This window comes from Lissotriton vulgaris, chromosome 1_1 (genome assembly GCF_964263255.1).
Source record: "Lissotriton vulgaris chromosome 1_1, aLisVul1.2, whole genome shotgun sequence".
In the NCBI taxonomy this organism is placed as follows: domain Eukaryota; kingdom Metazoa; phylum Chordata; class Amphibia; order Caudata; family Salamandridae; genus Lissotriton; species Lissotriton vulgaris.
In genome coordinates, this window is record NC_141685.1 from 1368976105 (window position 1) to 1368997256 (window position 21152).

Below are 21152 nucleotides of genomic sequence, written 5' to 3' on the forward strand. Positions count from 1 at the left end.
TGTTTCCAATTCTGGAACCACTTGGTATCAGTCCAAACAAACCCCAAAGATGTCTGGTTATAAGTCAACCTTGTTAGACAAGCTATCCCAGTGGTAGCATGAACTAAGCAGCCTTAAAGGCTTAACTTAAGAGGTCGTGTTAAGCGAGCTGTTTTACCACATACAATCCTGTAATCAAATGAAAGGACACCACACAAGTATATATTATAAAAATATATGTATTTATTTCTAAATTACTCCCCAGTACTCTTTATGAGGAAAGGGGCACAAGCGTTAAATCAAAAGCACAGTATAACATACAAAGTTGCACAATTTTGGATAAGGGCCGGTGGCCACTCAAACCATATACTAAAAAAGTGGTATAAGAGATACCAATCGAACAGTGGTTAGGCCTAGGGCCTAGAGATTCGCTGGGAGCAGTCAGGACTAGCAATGCTGAAGTCGGGAGTAGCCCACAGGAGACGGGTGCAGCACGGAAAGTGCGGCTCGCACCAATGCAATGTCAATGGTGCGTAAAAGTTAAATAAAGTGAGTTAAAAGATACTTCCGCTGAACCTAGAGGAACAAAACTTTAGACACAGACCCTAGAGGTGTGTACCAGTGTAAGAACACCGGCGTTGCAATGTCGGGGTCGAAGTGGCGTCGGGTTTTGACACGCAGGCTCTTGGTGCTTGAAGCTGTTGCAGCTGCAGGCGATGTGAAGCAGAAGTGTCCGGTGCGATCCAAGGGTGGATCGAAGTAGAAAAGTACCTGAAAGCAGAGGGGACAGAGTCTGGGTCACTCAGCAGTGACCAGGGTGGAACCAGGACGGAACCAGGCAATGTCGGGCGCAATCAGGTGGTTGTCGATAGGCTTCTCTCCGCTGTCACGTGGGCTCTAGGGCATCTGCGAAGTCCAGGAGCAGGTCACGATCTGTCCCACGTAGGCTCTCGCCGTCAGCACCGTCGGCTTCAAGATTGCAGCAAACAGCACTTGGCAAAAGCAATCCACGCGGAACCGGGAGATTGCTTATCACTCAAACCAGGAGGGTCAGAGTGGGGGCTCCTTTTCACAGGAGCTGGTGCAGATCTGGAGCAACCAGAAAAGCAAGTCGTATTTCAGTTTTTGTCAGCACAGGGGCCACAAGCCAGCTGGCAAGTGACCGGGCCAACGCGTCGAGCCGCCACAAGCAGAAGGGCCCCACGCAGCACTCGTCAAGTGTGGAGGGGGTAGCTTTGGTGCAAGTGTAGCTCGGGGTGGGGGCTTCTCAAACCCCGGTGCACAGCTTCGAGGATCACTCGTGGGCTGCACGGTCAGCGTCTCGTGGCCTTTTCAAGATGGCGTGCCCCACGCTTCCGGTCGCCTCCACTGGTCTCAGCTCTGCAGGGACTGTGGATCGGGCAGGGAGAAGGCAGGCAAGCTTGATCTCGTCGATTTCTGTTGCTCGAGTTCCGGCGGGAACTGCAACAAAGCAAGGGTCGAGGGCTGGATGTTGCCTGTTTGCACAGGGTGGTCACTCCTTGACCACAAGGGAGATTCTTCAGTCTTCTAACGTCGAGTAGAAAGTCGAAGGGTCCAGAATTCGTTTCTTATGTTTCTTCATGATGATCTGAGTTGCATTGGCACTGCTCCCACTCTTATTCGAATCTGGTGGGCTGGACATCCTGCTAGGTCCCCTCCTATGGGTGGGACCCAGGAAGGGGGTGGTTACACCCCTTTCCTTTGATCCAGGCCGCGCTGGGACAGGGGCTGGGAGGCCCCAGAACCGTTTGGCCGGATTATGCAAGGGGCAGCCTTGTGCTCCCCAGGCAGTGTCTGGTTTCTTTGAAACCTCCCTACTACAATCCACTATCTCCTGTCTGGGGTGGTTTATCACCGCCCTGCGACAGGAAACCCTTTGTCCAGGCCACCATATGCTGAGTTTCGGTCAGCAGCAGGAGGCCAGACCCGTGTCTGTGGCAGGGGCATCCATTTTGTGGATCTGAGGCTCATTTTAAATCAACCGCGTTTCAGTAAAGTAACATGTCTTATCCCTCTAGAAGGGTGGAATGCTACCCCCGTCGCCAGAACTGGCGAGGGGGTAGTATTCCAATTCGTATGACACCTTACACGACATGTTTTGATAAAGCCAAACCAAAGTTGCTATATAACAGCGAGGATTATAAGGTGCTTAAGAGTATATGGTATGGCATTATCCCGGATCAGCTTAGGGAGTTGTTCCCGACAGCTGAAGACAGGCTCAGCTCATGCTAGAGCTCCATCTCACATAAAACCACGCACTCTGCCTCCAGGATTGATGAGGCCTTCCATAGGAGTGGCTTACAGGCTATATATGTGTCCAGATATAGGTTTAGATATAGGTATACTATATCTAAGCAAGGGGTGATTACATCCACTTGCCCCAGCTGAGTGATCAGCCAGTTGTGTCAATTTAAGAACCAGCCAGGGGTGGCAAAAGCTATGCTTCAGCCCCTGGTAGGCCTTGGTGGCACCTATGCCCTGAGCACCTATAGTGCATGGTACAGGGGCTGACAAGGAGTCCATTTCCAATTGTGGTATGTACCTATAGCACATGTATTATAAATTTAGAGAGAGAACAGCAGGCTGGGGGTCTGATTAGCAGGCCCACAGCCTCAGTAAGTCGAAAACCAGTGAAGCAAAAAGCAAAAATTGGGGTGACCATAGGATAGCAGACCCTACTCTCCTACACAACCCCCCCCCCCCAAACGCAGGGACATTAAACTTAACCTTGACCAGATAAGTCTAAGTCTTCATGTTCTAAGTGGAAGTACCTGGAGAGACCATCTGCATTACCATGGTCAGTCCCTGGGCGGTGCTCCACTGTAAAGTCCATCCCCTGTAGGGAAATGGACCACCTGAACAGTTTGGGATTTTCACCCTTCATATGATTTAGCCACAAGAGGGGCTTATGGTCTGTCTGAATTAGGAAGTGAGTACCAAACAGGTATGGCCTCAACTTCTTCAGGGCCCAAACCACAGCAAAGGCCTCCCTCTCAATAGCTGACCAACGTTTCTCCCTGGGGGTCAGCCTTCTGCTAATGAAAGCAATGGGCTGGTCTTGACCATCTTGATTAAGTTGTGAAAGTACAGCTCCCACCCCCAACTCAGAAGCATCTGTCTGTACAATGAACTGTTTGGAGTAGTCAGGACTCTTCAGGATAGGTGCAGAGCACATGGCCTTCTTCAGGTCATCAAATGCCTTTTGACAGCTAACTGTCCACTGAACCTTTTTGGGCATCTTCTTGGATGTCAAGTCATTCAATGGTGTCACAATGGACCCATAGTTCTTTACAAATTTTCTGTAATACCCAGTCAGGCCCAAGAAGACTCTGACTTGTGTCTGGGTAGTTGGAGGAGCCCAGTCCTGTATGGTCTGGATCTTGCTCTCCAGTGGTTGAACTTGACCCCCACCTACTAGGTGGCCCAAGTACACAACCTTGCTCTGCCCTATCTGGCACTTAGTAGCCTTGATAGTCAGGCCTGCCTTTTGCAGGGCCTCCAGAACCTTCTTCAGGTGGATCAGGTGATCCTCCCAGGTGGAGCTAAAGACAGCAATATCATCTAGATATGCTGCACAAAAGTCATCCAACCCAGCAAGGACTTGATTCACCAACCTTTGGAAGGTGGCAGGTGCATTCTTCAAACCAAAGGGCATTACCACAAACTGATAATGCCCACTAGGGGTAGAGAATGCTGTTTTGGCTTTTGACTCTTCAGCTAGTCTGATTTGCCAGTAGCCAGCTGTCAAATCAAATGTGCTCAGAAACTTGGCAGAAGACAATTTATCAATGAGCTCATCTGCTCTTGGAATGGGATGAGCATCTGTCCTAGTGACAGCATTGAGACCTCTGTAGTCCACACAAAACCTCATTTCTCTCTTCCCATCTTTGGTATGAGGTTTTGACACAAGGACCACTGGGCTAGCCCATGGGCTCTCTGATGGCTCAATCACTCCAAGCTCCAACATCTTTTGCACCTCAGCCTTTATACAATCCCTGACATGGTCAGGTTGCCTGTAGATCTTATTCTTCACAGGCAGACTGTCACCAGTGTCCACCTCATGGGTGCACCAATTAGTCTGGCTGGGTGTGAGAGAAAACATATGTCTGTGGGCTTGCAACACCTGTCTGCAGTCCACCTGTTGCTGCTCAGTGAGGCTGCCTGCCAAGGCTACTCCATCAACTGAACCATCATCAGGGTTCTGGGAAAGCAGGTCTGGGAGAGGGTCACTCTCTTCCTCCTGTTCCCCATCTGTGGCCATGAGGAGACTCATGTCCTCCCTGTCAACAAATGCTTTCAATCTGTTTACATGGAGCACCCTGTGGGGGCTCCTAGGGGTGCCAAAGTCAACCAAGTAGGTGACTTCTCCCTTCTTTTCAATGATAGGGTAGGGTCCAGTCCATTGGTCCTGGAGAGCTGCTGGCCCCACTGGGTCCAACACCCACACCTTCTGCCCTGGCTGGTACTCAACCAGAACAGCATTTTGGTCATGCCAAGCTTTCTGTAATTCTTGACTTGCCTCAAGGTTTTTGGATGCTCTCTCCATGTATTCAGCCATCCTGGAGCGGAGACCAAGTACATAGTCCACAATGTCTAGTTTAGGCTTTTTGAGAGGTAACTCCCATCCTTCCTTCACCAAACTCAATGGACCTCTTACAGGGTGGCCAAACAAAAGTTCAAAAGGGCTGTAGCCAACCCCCTTCTGTGGGACCTCTCTGTAAGCAAAGAGCAAGCAGGGTAAAAGGATGTCCCATTTCCGCCTAAGGTTCTCTGGTAAACCTTTTATCATTCCCTTTAGGGTCTTGTTGAACCTTTCCACAAGCCCATTGCACTGTGGATGGTAGGGTGTGGTAAACTTATAGTTTACTCCACACTCTTTCCACATTGCTTTTAAGTATCCAGACATAAAGTTGGTACCTCTGTCTGAAAGAACCTAAAGAACCTCCTTTGGAAAGCCCACTCTTGAGAAAACTGCAATGAGGGCTTTTGCCACCACAGGAGCTGTGGTGGCCCTCAGGGGAATTGCCTCTGGGTACCTGGTGGCATGATCCACTACCACCAGTATAAATCTGTGCCCAGATGCTGTTGGAGGATCCATGGGACCCACAATGTCTATTCCAACTCTTTCAAAGGGTACCCCCACCACAGGTAGTGGTATCAGGGGGGCCTTTGTTGTGCCACCTGACTTACCACTGGCTTGGCAAGTGACACAGGAGCGACAAAACTCCTTGACATTTTCTGACATGTGAGGCCAGTGAAAGTGTGGAACAAGCCTGTCCCAAGTCTTATTCTGGCCTAAGTGTCCTGCAAGGGGAATATCATGGGCCAAGGTAAGAAGGAAACCCCTAAACTTCAAAGGTATGACCAACCTCCTGGTTGTGCCAGGCTTGGGGTCTCTAGCCTCTGAATAAAGGAGTCCTTCATCCCAATACACTTTATGGGTACCTTGAGCATTCCCTGCAGCCTCAGCAGCAGCTTGCTGTCTGAGGGGTTCAAGTGAAGGGCAATCTAATTGGGCCTGCCCCAGGTCTGCCCTTGAGGGTCCCCCTGTCCCCAGAAACTCAACCTGTTCAGGTTCAAGCTCATCTGAGACAGTCTCCTCTTGGACTGCAGAATCAGTTTCCTGTGAAACGTGATCCTCAACCTGGGGCAAGTGGGAAGTCACAGCCTTAACCCTCTTGCTCCTTCTCTTGGGTTGTGGTTGGTCTATTGTTTCAAGATCCACCACTGGTTCAGGAAGGCACTTCTTAGCCTGAGACCTTGTCACTGCAAGGACATGAGCTGAAATCCCTAGCATTTCTGCATGAGTCCTGTACTCTTCTGACCAAACTGAGCTTTCAAGATCATTGCCTAACAGACAGTCTACTGGGAGGTCTGCACTCACAACAACTTTCTTTAGGCCATCTACCCCTCCCCAGGAGAAGTTCACAACAGCCACACTATGGGAAGTAGTGGAGTTGCTTGCATTGGTCACTAGGTAACTTTCACCTAGTACAATCTGACCAGGGTCCACAAAGTCAGGTGTCACCATAGTGACACTGGCACAAGTGTCCCTGTAGGCCTGAGCCAGTTTCTCATTGATTAAGGGAGTCTGCCTATATTTGCCCAGGTTACTGGGGCTTACTGCAGTGGGCAAAGGTAAGTCCACATCATATAGGAGAACTGCCTGTGTGGGGATTCTGACTAGGCCAGATTCCACCTCAGTACCCAGGGTCAACCCTACTAAACCCTTTGGCTGTGTACCACTACTGCTAACTGTACTAGGGGGTGCAGGTGCTTTAGGAGCTGCAGTGGTGGGGACTGGATTTTTCTTAGTGCATTCACTGCCCCAGTGTGAAACTGATTTGCAGGTATTACACCAAGGTTTCTTTGGGCCATCATTCTTCTTTTTCTTGTTTCCATTTTGGGAACCCCCCTCCTTATTGCTAGTTTGGGGGCCTGAAGACTTCTGGTCCTTTTCTTTATCTTTCTGATTCCCACCCTTCTGGTCTGTTTTCTTCTGGTCACCTTGGTTCTGGTTTTTCTGCTTAATCTTTGTTCTGACCCATTTGTCTGCCTTCTTTCGCAATTCTTGGGGAGAGGTCAAATCAGAGTCAACAAGGTATTGATGCAACAGCTGGTTCTGACAGTTATTAAGGATCTGCTCTCTCATTATAAGATTGTACAATCCTGTATAGTCTGAAACGTTACTTCCCTGCAGCCAACCCTCCAGAGCCTTAGTGGCACAATCTACAAAATCAGTCCAGTCCTGAGTCTGTGCTTTTTGGGTGTCTCTGAACAACAACCTGTATTGCTCAGTGGTTAGGCCAAACCCTTCAATAAGAGCACTCTTCAGAACAGAGTAGTGTTTGGCCTCCTCAGGTCTAACAGTGAGGAGCCTGTCCCTCCCTTTCTCAGAAAAGGAGTACCATAAAATTGCTGCCCACTGATCCTCAGGGACCTGCTGTACCATGCAGGCCCTCTCAAGAGCAGTCATCCATTTGTGGATATCATCCCCTTCCTTGTAGGGGGGCACAATTTTTGTCAGGTTTCTATTGTCATAGGCCCTGTCTTTTTCTTTAGGAACTTTGCTGCCACCAGTGGCATCTAAGCCACTTAATTTCTGCTCCCTTGCCAAGGTAAGTTTAGCTTGAGCCAAGGTAAGCTTAGCTTGAGCCAGAGCTACCTCCTCCCTCTCTATCTGGAGTTGGACAGCCCTCATTCTGGCCCTATGCTCTTTCCTCTGGGAGGGAGTCATCCCTCTCTGAGATTCTCTTGAGGCACTAGAAAGATGAGAATCCCCTGATTGAGATCTCACCCTCCTGTTACCTGGGAGAATTTGGTTATGAGATCTGGAGTGGTGCTGGCCCTCTCCATTCTCATGTAGGTCTAGGTTGGCCTGGTTAAGCCTGGAAACCTGTACCTGGTTTCCCCTCTGATCCTGATCTTCAGGCTCTTCTAAATCTGAGCCTTCCTGTTCCTCTTCCTCTTCCTCCTCCTCTTCTTCTTCTTCTGGAAGATTCTCATTCTCAGGGGAGTGTATCCCTTCACCTGATTCTAAGGGAGCCTGACTCACCTTATCTAAGTCATCCTTTTCTAGGAGAGCTACTAGGGAAGGAATGGTAGGGCCTCTGCCCTTTTTTAGCCCCCTGGCTGTGCACAAGGCACTCAGGTCTTTGTAGCTAAGGTTGTCATATCTGGATGTTGTCCCTATAGGATCAACTACTACAGGAGCAGAGCCTGAGGCTCTATCTGTATCAGACATGACTGCTAGTGAGGTGTAAGTGATGCACTTACCTACACTGAGTGTTTTCCTACTGTACCTTGCTAGTGAGTTGTAGTCAGGGTGTGCTAATCCCTTTAATCTACAACTACTAAGTTCAGTAGAACTTAATATGCTAAGCTTTTGATTTATATGTACCTAGAGGTACTTGATGTGATCTTTCAATTTGATGTAAAGATTGCAATGGTAAAACAAACAGCAAGCTCAAATCCGCACCGCTGCACACCAATGTGAGAAGTTGGCCTGATATGTAGTGTTTCCAATTCTGGAACCACTTGGTATCAGTCCAAACAAACCCCAAAGATGTCTGGTTGTAAGTCAACCTTGTTAGACAAGCTATCCTAGAGGTAGCATGGACTAAGCAGCCTTAAAGGCTTAACTTAAGAGGTCGTGTTAAGCGAGCTGTTTTACCACATACAATCCTGTAATCAAATGAAAGGACACCACGCAAGTATATATTATAAAAATATATGTATTTATTTCTAAATTACTCCCCAGTACTCTTTATGAGGAAAGGGGCACAAGCGTTAAATCAAAAGCACAGTATAAGATACAAAGTTGCACAATTTTGGATAAGGGCCGGTGGCCACTCAAACCATATACTAAAAAAGTGGTATAAGAGATACCAATCGAACAGTGGTTAGGCCTAGGGCCTAGAGATTCGCTGGGAGCAGTCAGGACTAGCAATGCTGAAGTCGGGAGTAGCCCACAGGAGACGGGTGCAGCACGGAAAGTGCGGCTCGCACCAATGCAATGTCAATGGTGCGTAAAAGTTAAATAAAGTGAGGTAAAAGATACTTCCGCTGAACCTAGAGGAACAAAACTTTAGACACTGACCCTAGAGGTGTGTACCAGTGTAAGAACACCGGCGTTGCAATGTTACCTCACCCACAGGCCGTGGGTGCACAGGGTCGAAGTGGCGTCGGGTTTTGACACGCAGGCTCTTGGTGCTTGAAGCTGTTGCAGCTGCAGGCGATGTGAAGCAGAAGTGTCCGGTGCGATCCAAGGGTGTATCGAAGTAGAAAAGTACCTGAAAGCAGAGGGGACAGAGTCTGGGTCACTCAGCAGTGACCAGGGTGGAACCAGGACGGAACCAGGCAATGTCGGGCGCAATCAGGTGGTTGTTGATAGGCTTCTCTCCGCTGTCACGTGGGCTCTGGGGCATCTGCGACGTCCAGGAGCAGGTCACGATCTGTCCCACGTAGGCTCTCGCCGTCAGCACCATCGGCTTCAAGATTGCAGCAAACAGCACTTGGCAAAAGCAATCCACGCGGAACCGGGAGATTGCTTATCACTCAAACCAGGAGGGTCAGAGTGGGGGCTCCTTTTCACAGGAGCTGGTGCAGATCTGGAGCAACCAGAAAAGCAAGTCGTATTTCAGTTTTCGTCGGCACAGGGGCCACAAGCCAGCTGGCAAGTGACCGGGCCAACGCGTCGAGCCGCCACAAGCAGAAGGGCCCCACGCAGCACTCGTCGAGTGTGGAGGGGGTAGCTTTGGTGCATGTGTAGCTCGGGGTGGGGGCTTCTCAAACCCCGGTGCACAGCTTCGAGGATCACTCGTGGGCTGCACGGTCAGCGTCTCGTGGCCTTTTCAAGATGGCGTGCCCCACGCTTCCGGTCGCCTCCACTGGTCTCAGCTCTGCAGGGACTGTTGAACGGGCAGGGAGAAGGCAGGCAAGCTTGATCTCGTCGATCTCTGTCGCTCGAGTTCCGGCGGGAACTGCAACAAAGCAAGGGTCGAGGGCTGGATGTTGCCTGTTTGCACAGGGTGGTCACTCCTTGACCACAAGGGAGATTCTTCAGTCTTTTAACGTCGAGTAGAAAGTCGAAGGGTCCAGAATTCGTTTCTTATGTTTCTTCAGGATGATCTGAGTTGCATTGGCACTGCTCCCACATTATTCGAATCTGGTGGGCTGGACATCCTGCTAGGTCCCCTCCTATGGGTGGGACCCAGGAAGGGGGTGGTTACACCCCTTTCCTTTGATCCAGGCCGCGCTAGGACAGGGGCTGGTAGGCCCCAGAACCGGTTTGGCCGGATTATGCAAGGGGCAGCCTTGTGCTCCCCAGGCAGTGTCTGGTTTCTTTGAAACCTCCCTACTACAATCCACTATCTCCTGTCTGGGGTGGTTTATCACCGCCCTGCGACAGGAAACCCTTTGTCCAGGCCACCATATGCTGAGTTTCGGTCAGCAGCAGGAGGCCAGACCTGTGTCTGTGGCAGGGGCATCCATTTTGTGGATCTGAGGCTCATTTTAAATCAACCGCGTTTCAGTAAAGTAACATGTCTTATCCCTCTAGAAGGGTGGAATGCTACCCCCGTCGCCAGAACTGGCGAGGGGGTAGTATTCCAATTCGTATGACACCTTACACGACATGTTTTGATAAAGCCAAACCAAAGTTGCTATATAACCGCGAGGATTATAAGGCGCTTAAGAGTATATGGTATGACATTATACAGGATCAGCTTAGGGAGTTGTTCCCGACAGCTGCAGACAGGCTCAGCTCATGCTAGAGCTTCATCTCACATAAAACCACGCACTCTGCCTCCAGGATTGATGAGGCCTTCCATAGGAGTGGCTTACAGGCTATATATGTGTCCAGATATAGGTTTAGATATAGGTATACTATATCTAAGCAAGGGGTGATTACACCCACTTGCCCCAGCTGAGTGATCAGCCAGTTGTGTCAATTTAAGAACCAGCCAGGGGTGGCAAAAGCTATGCTTCAGCCCCTGGTAGGCCTTGGTGGCACCTATGCCCTGAGCACCTATAGTGCATGGTACAGGGGCTGACAAGGAGTCCATTTCCAATTGTGGTATGTACCTATAGCATATGTATTATAAATTTAGAGAGAGAACAGCAGGCTGGGGGTCTGATTAGCAGGCCCACAGCCTCAGTAAGTCAAAAACCAGTGAAGCAAAAAGCAAAAATTGGGGTGACCATAGGATAGCAGACCCTACTCTCCTACAGGAACACTTAGGGCTACTCCTGTGATAGGCTGAATGTGTTTATTGCTTCCTCATTCCTTATACAAAAGCTTTATCTCCTCAGTGGTTGATAGGCTGAAACCGTTTCCTGGCCGCCTGCTTGTGAACTGGCAGGAGTCAAAGATCACACATACACTGGTGGGCCTGTGATGGGACACCAATGCAGAGAAACACACCTGGCGCAGATATTCTATTCTGTTTATTAGACCTGCATCTCCCCTGTACTTCCTCAAGCCATCTGTATGTGAAGCAAGAAAGAGTTAAGGAACGGTCCATCTACACTTTTATTGGGAGGATGCTGCCGTGAGCTCCTCCCAGCTAATCACAAAAACAGCAGTAAAGCAAGATAACTACACAGTTAGGGGGGACTGCATGGTTAGGTTTGTGAGGAATTATTGAAACTGACCTCAGTGACCCATAATCAGAGCTGTGGCTAATGACTGCATGCCTAATTATGATGAAGCAAGCACCATGGCTCGTAGGGGCCCCACAACACACTTTTCTTAGCTCATTGAATTAAAGTATAAACTTCTGCCATGTGTGAGTGGTAAAGGCTTGTTAATTTTGTTGCTTTTCAAATTCACGTCTGACAACAAGACGAAGAACCATTGGGGCATCAGACGCTTTGGAAAGTAGCCACCAACCGCAGAGAAAGAGAGAAAGAGGGAAAAGACAGTATGAGGTGTGGAGAAAACAGCAGCAGGTACAAGGAGCTCAAATGAGATTAATGGCGCCTAAATAGAGCACGTAAATTAACAGTTACAAATCTAAGAAAAGGGAAAGAAAAGACTAGGAAAAAACACAGAAAGAGCTTGTAGATGAAATTCTCTTCCAGGAACAGCAGGTTAAGAGAAATTACACAGGGAGCAGTTAAGCTTGTAACACGGGGGAGAATAGAAAAGAAAATGCAGTTTTATGAAGTGTGTTTGCCTAATCCAGATAGCACTTTTATTTTATTTCTCTATTTGCTTCTTTTATTGGTAAAGTAAGTTTCAAGTGCATGCACAGGTATGACCGAGAGAGCCAGGGTATAATAATTTGAAGCGTTTGCACCAGCGCTAATGAAGGACGAGAGTTATAGCAAAGATATGAAAGGGGGAGCGATAATAAATATGTGATATGGCAATAGTGACACCAAAATAAGCCACCTATTTATAAAACTGACATGGGAGAAATACTAAAGGTTAACTTCTGAAATTGTAGCCGATGTTAAAAAGATTCTCGTTGTCGAACCTGCACGGGGAGACCCCAATGGATTTCTAGTCCATCGCCTTAACCACTCGGCCACAACAACTGACTGTAAGGCGTGTCCACATAATCTGTATGCAAGTTTTCAAGGTGTCCCACAGCAAAGTCCTGATATTCTGCAATGCACTTTTTAAAAATAATGTTTTTTTCAGCAGGCACATTCTCTCCTAAAAACAAAAATTGCACTCTGTTTTCCTGCTGCTTTTAGTATATGGCCCATATTACAGAAGTCTACCATCTTTGAGTATTTGAGGCTCCTTTGTAAGTGCTTTATATTTTTTCCTTGAAGAGCTATATAATAAAGGGGTCCGGGAAAGATTGCATTTATGGAAGATAAAAGAAGGCCTACTTGTCTCACCAAATGCTGTAGAGAAACCTGATGTTTTACTCATGTTATCCTTAGTTCGTTTTTGTTAGACGTTGCATTCTTAAGGTGGTCCCAACCCCACCTTATTGCTTTTCACCTCCGCATTTTGCTGTATCTTTTTGTTGGCCTTAGGACTCTGATCACTTTATCGCTACTAATCAGTGCTGAAGTGCACGTGCTTCTTCCCTAATCATGTGTATAATTGGAGTATACCTGACTGACAGATTTAATTTACTTGAAAGCCCCTTGTAAAGTGGTATACCATATACCCAGGGACTGATTGTGCCGCCCAAAGAAATAGCATTTCAAACCTGTCTCAAGCCTGCTACTGCAGTGCCTGTGCTGCAGTGTACTGCCACTTCGACTTGGCATTTAAAACTACTTGCCAAGCCTTAAACTCCAATTTATTACATATCAGTAACCCCTAAGGTAAGCCCTAAGTAGTCCTAGGGGCATCATGCTATGTAAGTAAAAGGTAAGACATGTACTGTGGTAGTTTGTATGTCCTAGTAGTATCAAACAGTCTATTACATTTTTCACTACTGTGAGGTCTGCCCCTCTCATAGGTTAGCATTGGGTATTCCCTTATACTTTTTGGGGGGTAATTCCATATCAGGGAGGAGAAGCTTTATTTATTTATTGATAAATCCTATCTACTGGTGAGGTTGGATTTAATCTTACTATTGTATAAATGCCATTTTTAGAGAGTGAGCATTTCTCTGCACTTACTGCTCTATTTGCATGAAAACCTGTCTTCAATTGACGTCTGGATTGCGCTGCGAGACAGCTACATATGTGCATTCCCTGTAGACAGCCACAACACAGGTCACTCAACTGCAACTGCATTCATCTGCATTCTGATTGACCTGGGGGAGAGCTCCGCTCCCCTTACCGCAAATATGTTCAAGAACGATAATTTATGTCAGTAAGTACAGTATACCTACATCTTATAATCATATGTGTTTAAATAATTTGTCGTCATATCGTTTAAATATTGAAAAGGATCTGTTTTTAATAGACATTTTACAAAAACAACTGGTACATTTGGGAATTCTGTAAAGGAAAAACCCAACTGCCGTGACATTTTCAACCACAATGCCGTGACTCGGATTCGAACCGAGGTTGCTGCGGCCACAACGCAGAGTACTAACCACTATACGATTACGGCGAGCTACTTGGGCTCAATAATGTACAGTGACATGAAGAAATTATAATTCGGAACACTCAGGGCTACTCCTGTGATAGGCTGAATGTGTTCATTGCTTCCTCATTCCTTATACAAAGGCTTTATCTCCTCAGTGGTTGATAGGCTGAAACCGTTTCCTGGCCGCCTGCTTGTGAACTGGCAGGAGTCAAAGATCACACATACACTGGTGGGCCTGTGATGGGACACCAATGCCAACAAACACACCTGGCGCAGATATTCTATTCTGTTTATTAGACCTGCATCTCCACTGTACCTCCTCAAGCCATCTGTATGTGAAGCAAGAAAGAGTTAAGGAACGGTCCATCTACACTTTTATTGGGAGGATGCTGCCGTGAGCTCCTCCCAGCTAATCACACAAACAGCAGTAAAGCAAGATAACTACACAGTTAGGGGGGACTGCATGGTTAGGCTTTTGAGGAATTATTGAAACTGACCTCAGTGACCCATAATCAGAGCTGTGGCTAATGACTGCATGCCTAATTATGATGAAGCAAGCACCATAGCTCGTAGGGGCCCCACAACACACTTTTCTTAGCTCATTGAATTAAAGTATAAACTTCTGCCATGTGTGAGTGGTAAAGGCTTGTTAATTTTGTTGCTTTTCAAATTCACGTCTGACAACAAGACGAAGGAACATTGGGGCATCAGACGCTTTGGAAAGTAGCCACCAACCGCAGAGAAAGAGAGAAAGAGGGAAAAGACAGTATGAGGTGTGGAGAAAACAGCAGCAGGTACAAGGAGCTCAAATGAGATTAATGGCGCCTAAATAGAGCACGTAAAGGAAAAGTTACAAATCTAAGAAAAGGGAAAGAAAAGACTAGGAAAAAACACAGAAAGAGCTTGTAGATGAAATTCTCTTCCAGGAACAGCAGGTTAAGAGAAATTACACAGGGAGCAGTTAAGCTTGTAACACGGGGGAGAATAGAGAAGAAAATGCAGTTTTATGAAGTGTGTTTGCCTAATCCAGCTAGCACTTTTATTTTATTTCTCTATTTGCTTCTTTTATTGGTAAAGTAAGTTTCAAGTGCATGCACAGGTATGACCGAGAGAGCCAGGGTATAATAATTTGAAGCGTTTGCACCAGTGCTAATGAAGGACGAGAGTTATAGCAAAGATATGAAAGGGGGAGCGATAATAAATATGTGATATGGCAATAGTGACACCAAAATAAGCCACCTATTTATAAAACTAACATGGGAGAAATACTAAAGGTTAACTTCTGAAATTGTAGCCGATGTTAAGAAGACTCTCGTTGTCGGCAGGATTCGAACCTGGGCGGGGAGACCCCAATGGATTTCTAGTCCATTGGCTTAACCACTCGGCCACAACAACTGACTGTAAGACGCGTGCATATAATCTGTATGCAAGTTTTCAAGGTGTCCCACAGCAAATTCCTGAAATTCTGCAATGCACTTTTTAAAAATATTGTTTTTTTCAGCAGGCACATTCTCTCCTAAAAACAAAAATTGCATGCGTATATCTCTAGTTTGGAATACCATAGGCTTGCATGCATACTCTCATGGGTCACTCAAGTTTTTTGGACCCTATTGCACTCTGTTTTCATGCTGCTTTTAGTATATGGCCCATATTACAGAAGTCTACCATCTTTGAGTATTTGAGGCTCCTTTGTAAGTGCTTTATATTTTTTCCTTGAAGAGCTATATAATAAAGGGGTCCGGGAAAGATTGCATTTATGGAAGATAAAAGAAGGCCCACTTGTCTCACCAAATGCTGTAGAGAAACCTGATGTTTTACTCATGTTATCCTTAGTTCGTTTTTGTTAGACGTTGCATTCTTAAGGTGGTCCCAACCCCTCCTTATTGCTTTTCACCTCCGCATTTCGCTGTATCTTTTTGTTTGCCTTAGGACTCTGATCACTTTATCGCTACTAATCAGTGCTGAAGTGCACGTGCTTCTTCCCTAATCATGTGTATAATTGGAGTATACCTGACTGACAGATTTAATTTACTTGAAAGCCCCTTGTGAAGTGGTATACCATATACCCAGGGACTAATTGTGTGCCCGAAAAAATAGCATTTCAAACCTGTCTCAAGCCTGCTACTGCAGTGCCTGTGCTGCAGTGTACTGCCACTTCGACTTGGCATTTAAAACTACTTGCCAAGCCTTAAACTCCAATTTTATTACATATCAGTAACCCCTAAGGTACGCCCTAGGTATTACTAGGGGCATCATGCTATGTAAGTAAAAGGTAAGACATGTACTGTGGTAGTTTGTATGTCCTAGTAGTATCAAACAGTCTATTACATTTTTCACTACTGTGAGGTCTGCCCCTCTCATAGGTTAGCATTGGGTATTCCCTTATACTTTTTTGGGGGTAATTCCATATCAGAGAGGAGAAGCTTTATTTATTTATTGATAAATCCTATCTACTGGTGAGGTTGGATTTAATCTTACTATTGTATAAATGCCATTTTTAGAGAGTGAGCATTTCTCTGCACTTACTGCTCTATTTGCATGAAAACCGGTCTTCAATATACGTCTGGATTGGGCTGCGAGACAGCTACATATGTGCATTCCCTGTAGACAGCCACAACACAGGTCACTCAACTGCATTCATCTGCATTCTGATTGGCCTGGGGGAGAGCTCCGCTCCCCTTACCGCAAATATGTTCAAGAACGATAATTTATGTCAGTAAGTACAGTATACCTACATCTTATAATCATTTGTGTTTAAATAATTTGTCGTTAGATTGTTTAAATATTGAAAAGGATCTGTTTTTAATAGACATTTTAAAAAAACAACTGGTACATTTGGGAATTCTGTAAAGGAAAAACCCAACTGCCGTGACATTGCCAACCACAATGCCGTGACTCAGATTCGAACCGAGGTTGCTGCGGCCACAACACAGAGTACTAACCACTATACGATCACGGCGAGCTACTTGGGCTCAATAACGTACAGTGACATGAAGAAATTATAATTCGGAACACTCAGGGCTACTCCTGTGATAGGCTGAATGTGTTCATTGCTTCCTCATTCCTTATACAAAGGCTTTATCTCCTCAGTGGTTGATAGGCTGAAACCGTTTCCTGGCCGCCTGCTTGTGAGCTGGCAGGAGTCAAAGATAACACATACACTGGTGGGCCTGTGATGGGACACCAATGAAGAGAAACACACCTGGCGCAGATATTCTATTCTGTTTATTAGACCTGCATCTCTCAAGTACCTCCTCAAGCCATCTGTATGTGAAGCAAGAAAGAGTTAAGGAACGGTCCATCTACACTTTTATTGGGAGGATGCTGCCGTGAGCTCCTCCCAGCTAATCACACAAACAGCAGTAAAGCAAGATAACTACACAGTTAGGGGAGACTGCATGGTTAGGTTTTTGAGGAATTATTGAAACTGACCCCAGTGACCCATAATCAGAGCTGAGGCTAATGACTGCATGCCTAATTATGATGAAGCAAGCACCATGGCTCGTAGGGGCCCCACAACACACTTTTCTTAGCTCATTGAATTAAAGTATAAACTTCTGCCATGTGTGAATGGTAAAGGCTTGTTAATTTTGTTGACTTTCAAATTCACGTCTGACAACAAGACGAAGGAACATTGGGGCATCAGACGCTTTGGAAAGTAGCCACCAACCGCAGAGAAAGAGAGAAAGAGGGAAAAGACAGTATGAGGTGTGGAGAAAACAGCAGCAGGTACAAGGAGCTCAAATGAGATTAATGGCGCCTAAATAGAGCACGTAAAGGAACAGTTACAAATCTAAGAAAATGGAAAGAAAAGGCTAGGAAAAAACACAGAAAGAGCTTGTAGATGAAATTCTCTTCCAGGAACAGCAGGTTAAGAGAAATTACACAGGGAGGAGTTAAGCTTGTAACACGGGGGAGAATAGAAAAGAAAATGCAGTTTTATGAAGTGTGTTTACCTAATCCAGCTAGCACTTTTATTTTATTTCTCTATTTGCTTCTTTTATTGGTAAAGTAAGTTTCAAGTGCATGCACAGGTATGACCGAGAGAGCCAGGGTATAATAATTTGAAGCGTTTGCACCAGCGCTAATGAAGGACGGAAGTTATAGCAAAGATATGAAAGGGGGAGCGATAATAAATATGTGATATGGCAATAGTGACACCAAAATAAGCCACCTATTTATAAAACTGACATGGAAGAAATACTAAAGGTTAACTTCTGAAATTGTAGCCGATGTTAAAAAGATTCTCGTTGTCGGCAGGATTCGAACCTGCGCGGGGAGACCCCAATGGATTTCTAGTCCATCGCCTTAACCACTCGGCGACAACAACTGACTTTAAGGTGTGTGCACATAATCTGTATGCAAGTTTTCAAGGTGTCCCACAGCAAATTCCTGATATTCTGCAACGCACTTTTTAAAAATAATGTTTTTTTCAGCAGGCACATTCTCTCCTAAAAACAAAAATTGCATGCGTATATCTCTAGTTTGGAAAACCATAGGCTTGCATGCATACTCTCATGGGTCACTCAAGTTTTTTGGACCCTATTGCACTCTGTTTTCTTGATGCTTTTAGTATATGGTCCTTATTACAGAAGTCTACCATCTTTGAGTATTTGAAGCTCCTTTGTAAGTGCTTTATATTTTTTCCTTGAAGAGCTATATAATAAAAGGGGTCCGGGAAGGATTGCATTTATGGAAGATAAAAGAAGGCCCACTTGTCTCACCAAATGCTGTAGAGAAACCTGATGTTTTACTCATGTTATCCTTAGTTCGTTTTTGTTAGACCTTGCATTCTTAAGGTGGTCCCAACCCCACCTTATTGCTTTTCACCTCCGCATTTTGCTGTATCTTTTTGTTGGCCTTAGGACTCTGATCACTTTATCGCTACTAATCAGTGCTGAAGTGCACGTGCTTCTTCCCTAATCATGTGTATAATTGGAGTATACCTGACTGACAGATTTAATTTACTTGAAAGCCCCTTGTAAAGTGGTATACCACATACTCAGGGACTGATTGTGCCGCCCAAAGAAATAGAATTTCAAACCTGTCTCAAGCCTGCTACTGCAGTGCCTGTGTTGCAGTGTACTGCCACTTCGACTTGGCATTTAAAACTACTTGCCAAGCCTTAAACTCCAATTTTATTACATATCAGTAACCCCTAAGGTAGGCCCTAAGTAGTCCTAGGGGCATCATGCTATGTAAGTAAAAGGTAAGACATGTACTGTGGTAGTTTGTATGTCTTAGTAGTATCAAACAGTCTATTACATTTTTCACTACTGTGAGGTCTGCCCCTCTCATAGGTTAGCATTGGGTATTCCCTTATACTTTTTGGGGGGTAATTCCATATCAGAGAGGAGAAGCTTTATTTATTTATTGATAAATCCTATCTACTGGTGAGGTTGGATTTAATCTTACTATTGTATAAATGCCATTTTTAGAGAGTGGGCATTTCTCTGCACTTACTGCTCTATTTGCATGAAAACCTGTCTTCAATTGACGTCTGGATTGGGCTGCGAGACAGCTACATATGTGCATTCCCTGTAGACAGCCACAACACAGGTCACTCAACTGCAACTGCATTCATCTGCATTCTGATTGGCCTGGGGGAGAGCTCCGCTCCCCTTACCGCAGATATGTTCAAGAATGATAATTTATGTCAGTAAGTACAGTATACCTACATCTTATAATCATGTGTGTTTAAATAATTTGTCGTTAGATCGTTTAAATATTGAAAAGGATCTGTTTTTAATAGACATTTTACAAAAACAACTGGTACATATGGGAATTCTGTAAAGGAAAAACCCAACTGCCGTGACATTGCCAACCACAATGCCGTGACTCGCATTCGAACCGAGGTTGCTGCGGCCACAACGCAGAGTACTAACCACTATACGATCACGGCGAGCTACTTGGGCTCAATAACGTACAGTGACATGAAGAAATTATAATTCGGAACACTCAGGGCTACTCCTGTGATAGGCTGAATGTGTTCATTGCTTCCTCATTCCTTATACAAAGGCTTTATCTCCTCAGTGGTTGATAGGCTGAAACCGTTTCCTGGCCGCCTGCTTGTGAGCTGGCAGGAGTCAAAGATAACACATACACTGGTGGGCCTGTGATGGGACACCAATGAAGAGAAACACACCTGGCGCAGATATTCTATTCTGTTTATTAGACCTGCATCTCTCAAGTACCTCCTCAAGCCATCTGTATGTGAAGCAAGAAAGAGTTAAGGAACGGTCCATCTACACTTTTATTGGGAGGATGCTGCCGTGAGCTCCTCCCAGCTAATCACACAAACAGCAGTAAAGCAAGATAACTACACAGTTAGGGGAGACTGCATGGTTAGGTTTTTGAGGAATTATTGAAACTGACCCCAGTGACCCATAATCAGAGCTGAGGCTAATGACTGCATGCCTAATTATGATGAAGCAAGCACCATGGCTCGTAGGGGCCCCACAACACACTTTTCTTAGCTCATTGAATTAAAGTATAAACTTCTGCCATGTGTGAATGGTAAAGGCTTGTTAATTTTGTTGACTTTCAAATTCACGTCTGACAACAAGACGAAGGAACATTGGGGCATCAGACGCTTTGGAAAGTAGCCACCAACCGCAGAGAAAGAGAGAAAGAGGGAAAAGACAGTATGAGGTGTGGAGAAAACAGCAGCAGGTACAAGGAGCTCAAATGAGATTAATGGCGCCTAAATAGAGCACGTAAAGGAACAGTTACAAATCTAAGAAAATGGAAAGAAAAGGCTAGGAAAAAACACAGAAAGAGCTTGTAGATGAAATTCTCTTCCAGGAACAGCAGGTTAAGAGAAATTACACAGGGAGGAGTTAAGCTTGTAACACGGGGGAGAATAGAAAAGAAAATGCAGTTTTATGAAGTGTGTTTACCTAATCCAGCTAGCACTTTTATTTTATTTCTCTATTTGCTTCTTTTATTGGTAAAGTAAGTTTCAAGTGCATGCACAGGTATGACCGAGAGAGCCAGGGTATAATAATTTGAAGCGTTTGCACCAGCGCTAATGAAGGACGGAAGTTATAGCAAAGATATGAAAGGGGGAGCGATAATAAATATGTGATATGGCAATAGTGACACCAAAATAAGCCACCTATTTATAAAACTGACATGGAAGAAATACTAAAGGTTAACTTCTGAAATTGTAGCCGATGTTAAAAAGATTCTCGTTGTCGGCAGGATTCGAACCTGCGCGGGGAGACCCCAATGGATTTCTAGTCCATCGCCTTAACCACTCGGCGACAACAACTGACTTTAAGGTGTGTGCACATAATCTGTATGCAAGTTTTCAAGGTGTCCCACAGCAAATTCCTGATATTCTGCAACGCACTTTTTAAAAATAATGTTTTTTTCAGCAGGCACATTCTCTCCTAAAAACAAAAATTGCATGCGTATATCTCTACTTTGGAAAACCATAGGCTTGCATGCATACTCTCATGGGTCACTCAAGTTTTTTGGACCCTATTGCACTCTGTTTTCTTGATGCTTTTAGTATATGGTCCTTATTACAGAAGTCTACCATCTTTGAGTATTTGAAGCTCCTTTGTAAGTGCTTTATATTTTTTCCTTGAAGAGCTATATAATAAAAGGGGTCCGGGAAGGATTGCATTTATGGAAGATA

General features: G+C 45.4%; 2 non-coding genes across 2 annotated transcripts; both read right to left on the minus strand.

The window, feature by feature from the left end:
• Window positions 1-17755: 17755 nt before the first annotated feature.
• On the minus strand, window positions 17756-17837 carry TRNAS-AGA (transfer RNA serine (anticodon AGA)). Its single transcript has one exon. It is a non-coding gene; the product is annotated as a tRNA-Ser (tRNA).
• Window positions 17838-20698: 2861 nt separating this feature from the next.
• TRNAS-AGA (transfer RNA serine (anticodon AGA)) lies at window positions 20699-20780 on the minus strand. The gene has a single exon. It is a non-coding gene; the product is annotated as a tRNA-Ser (tRNA).
• Window positions 20781-21152: the final 372 nt, after the last annotated feature.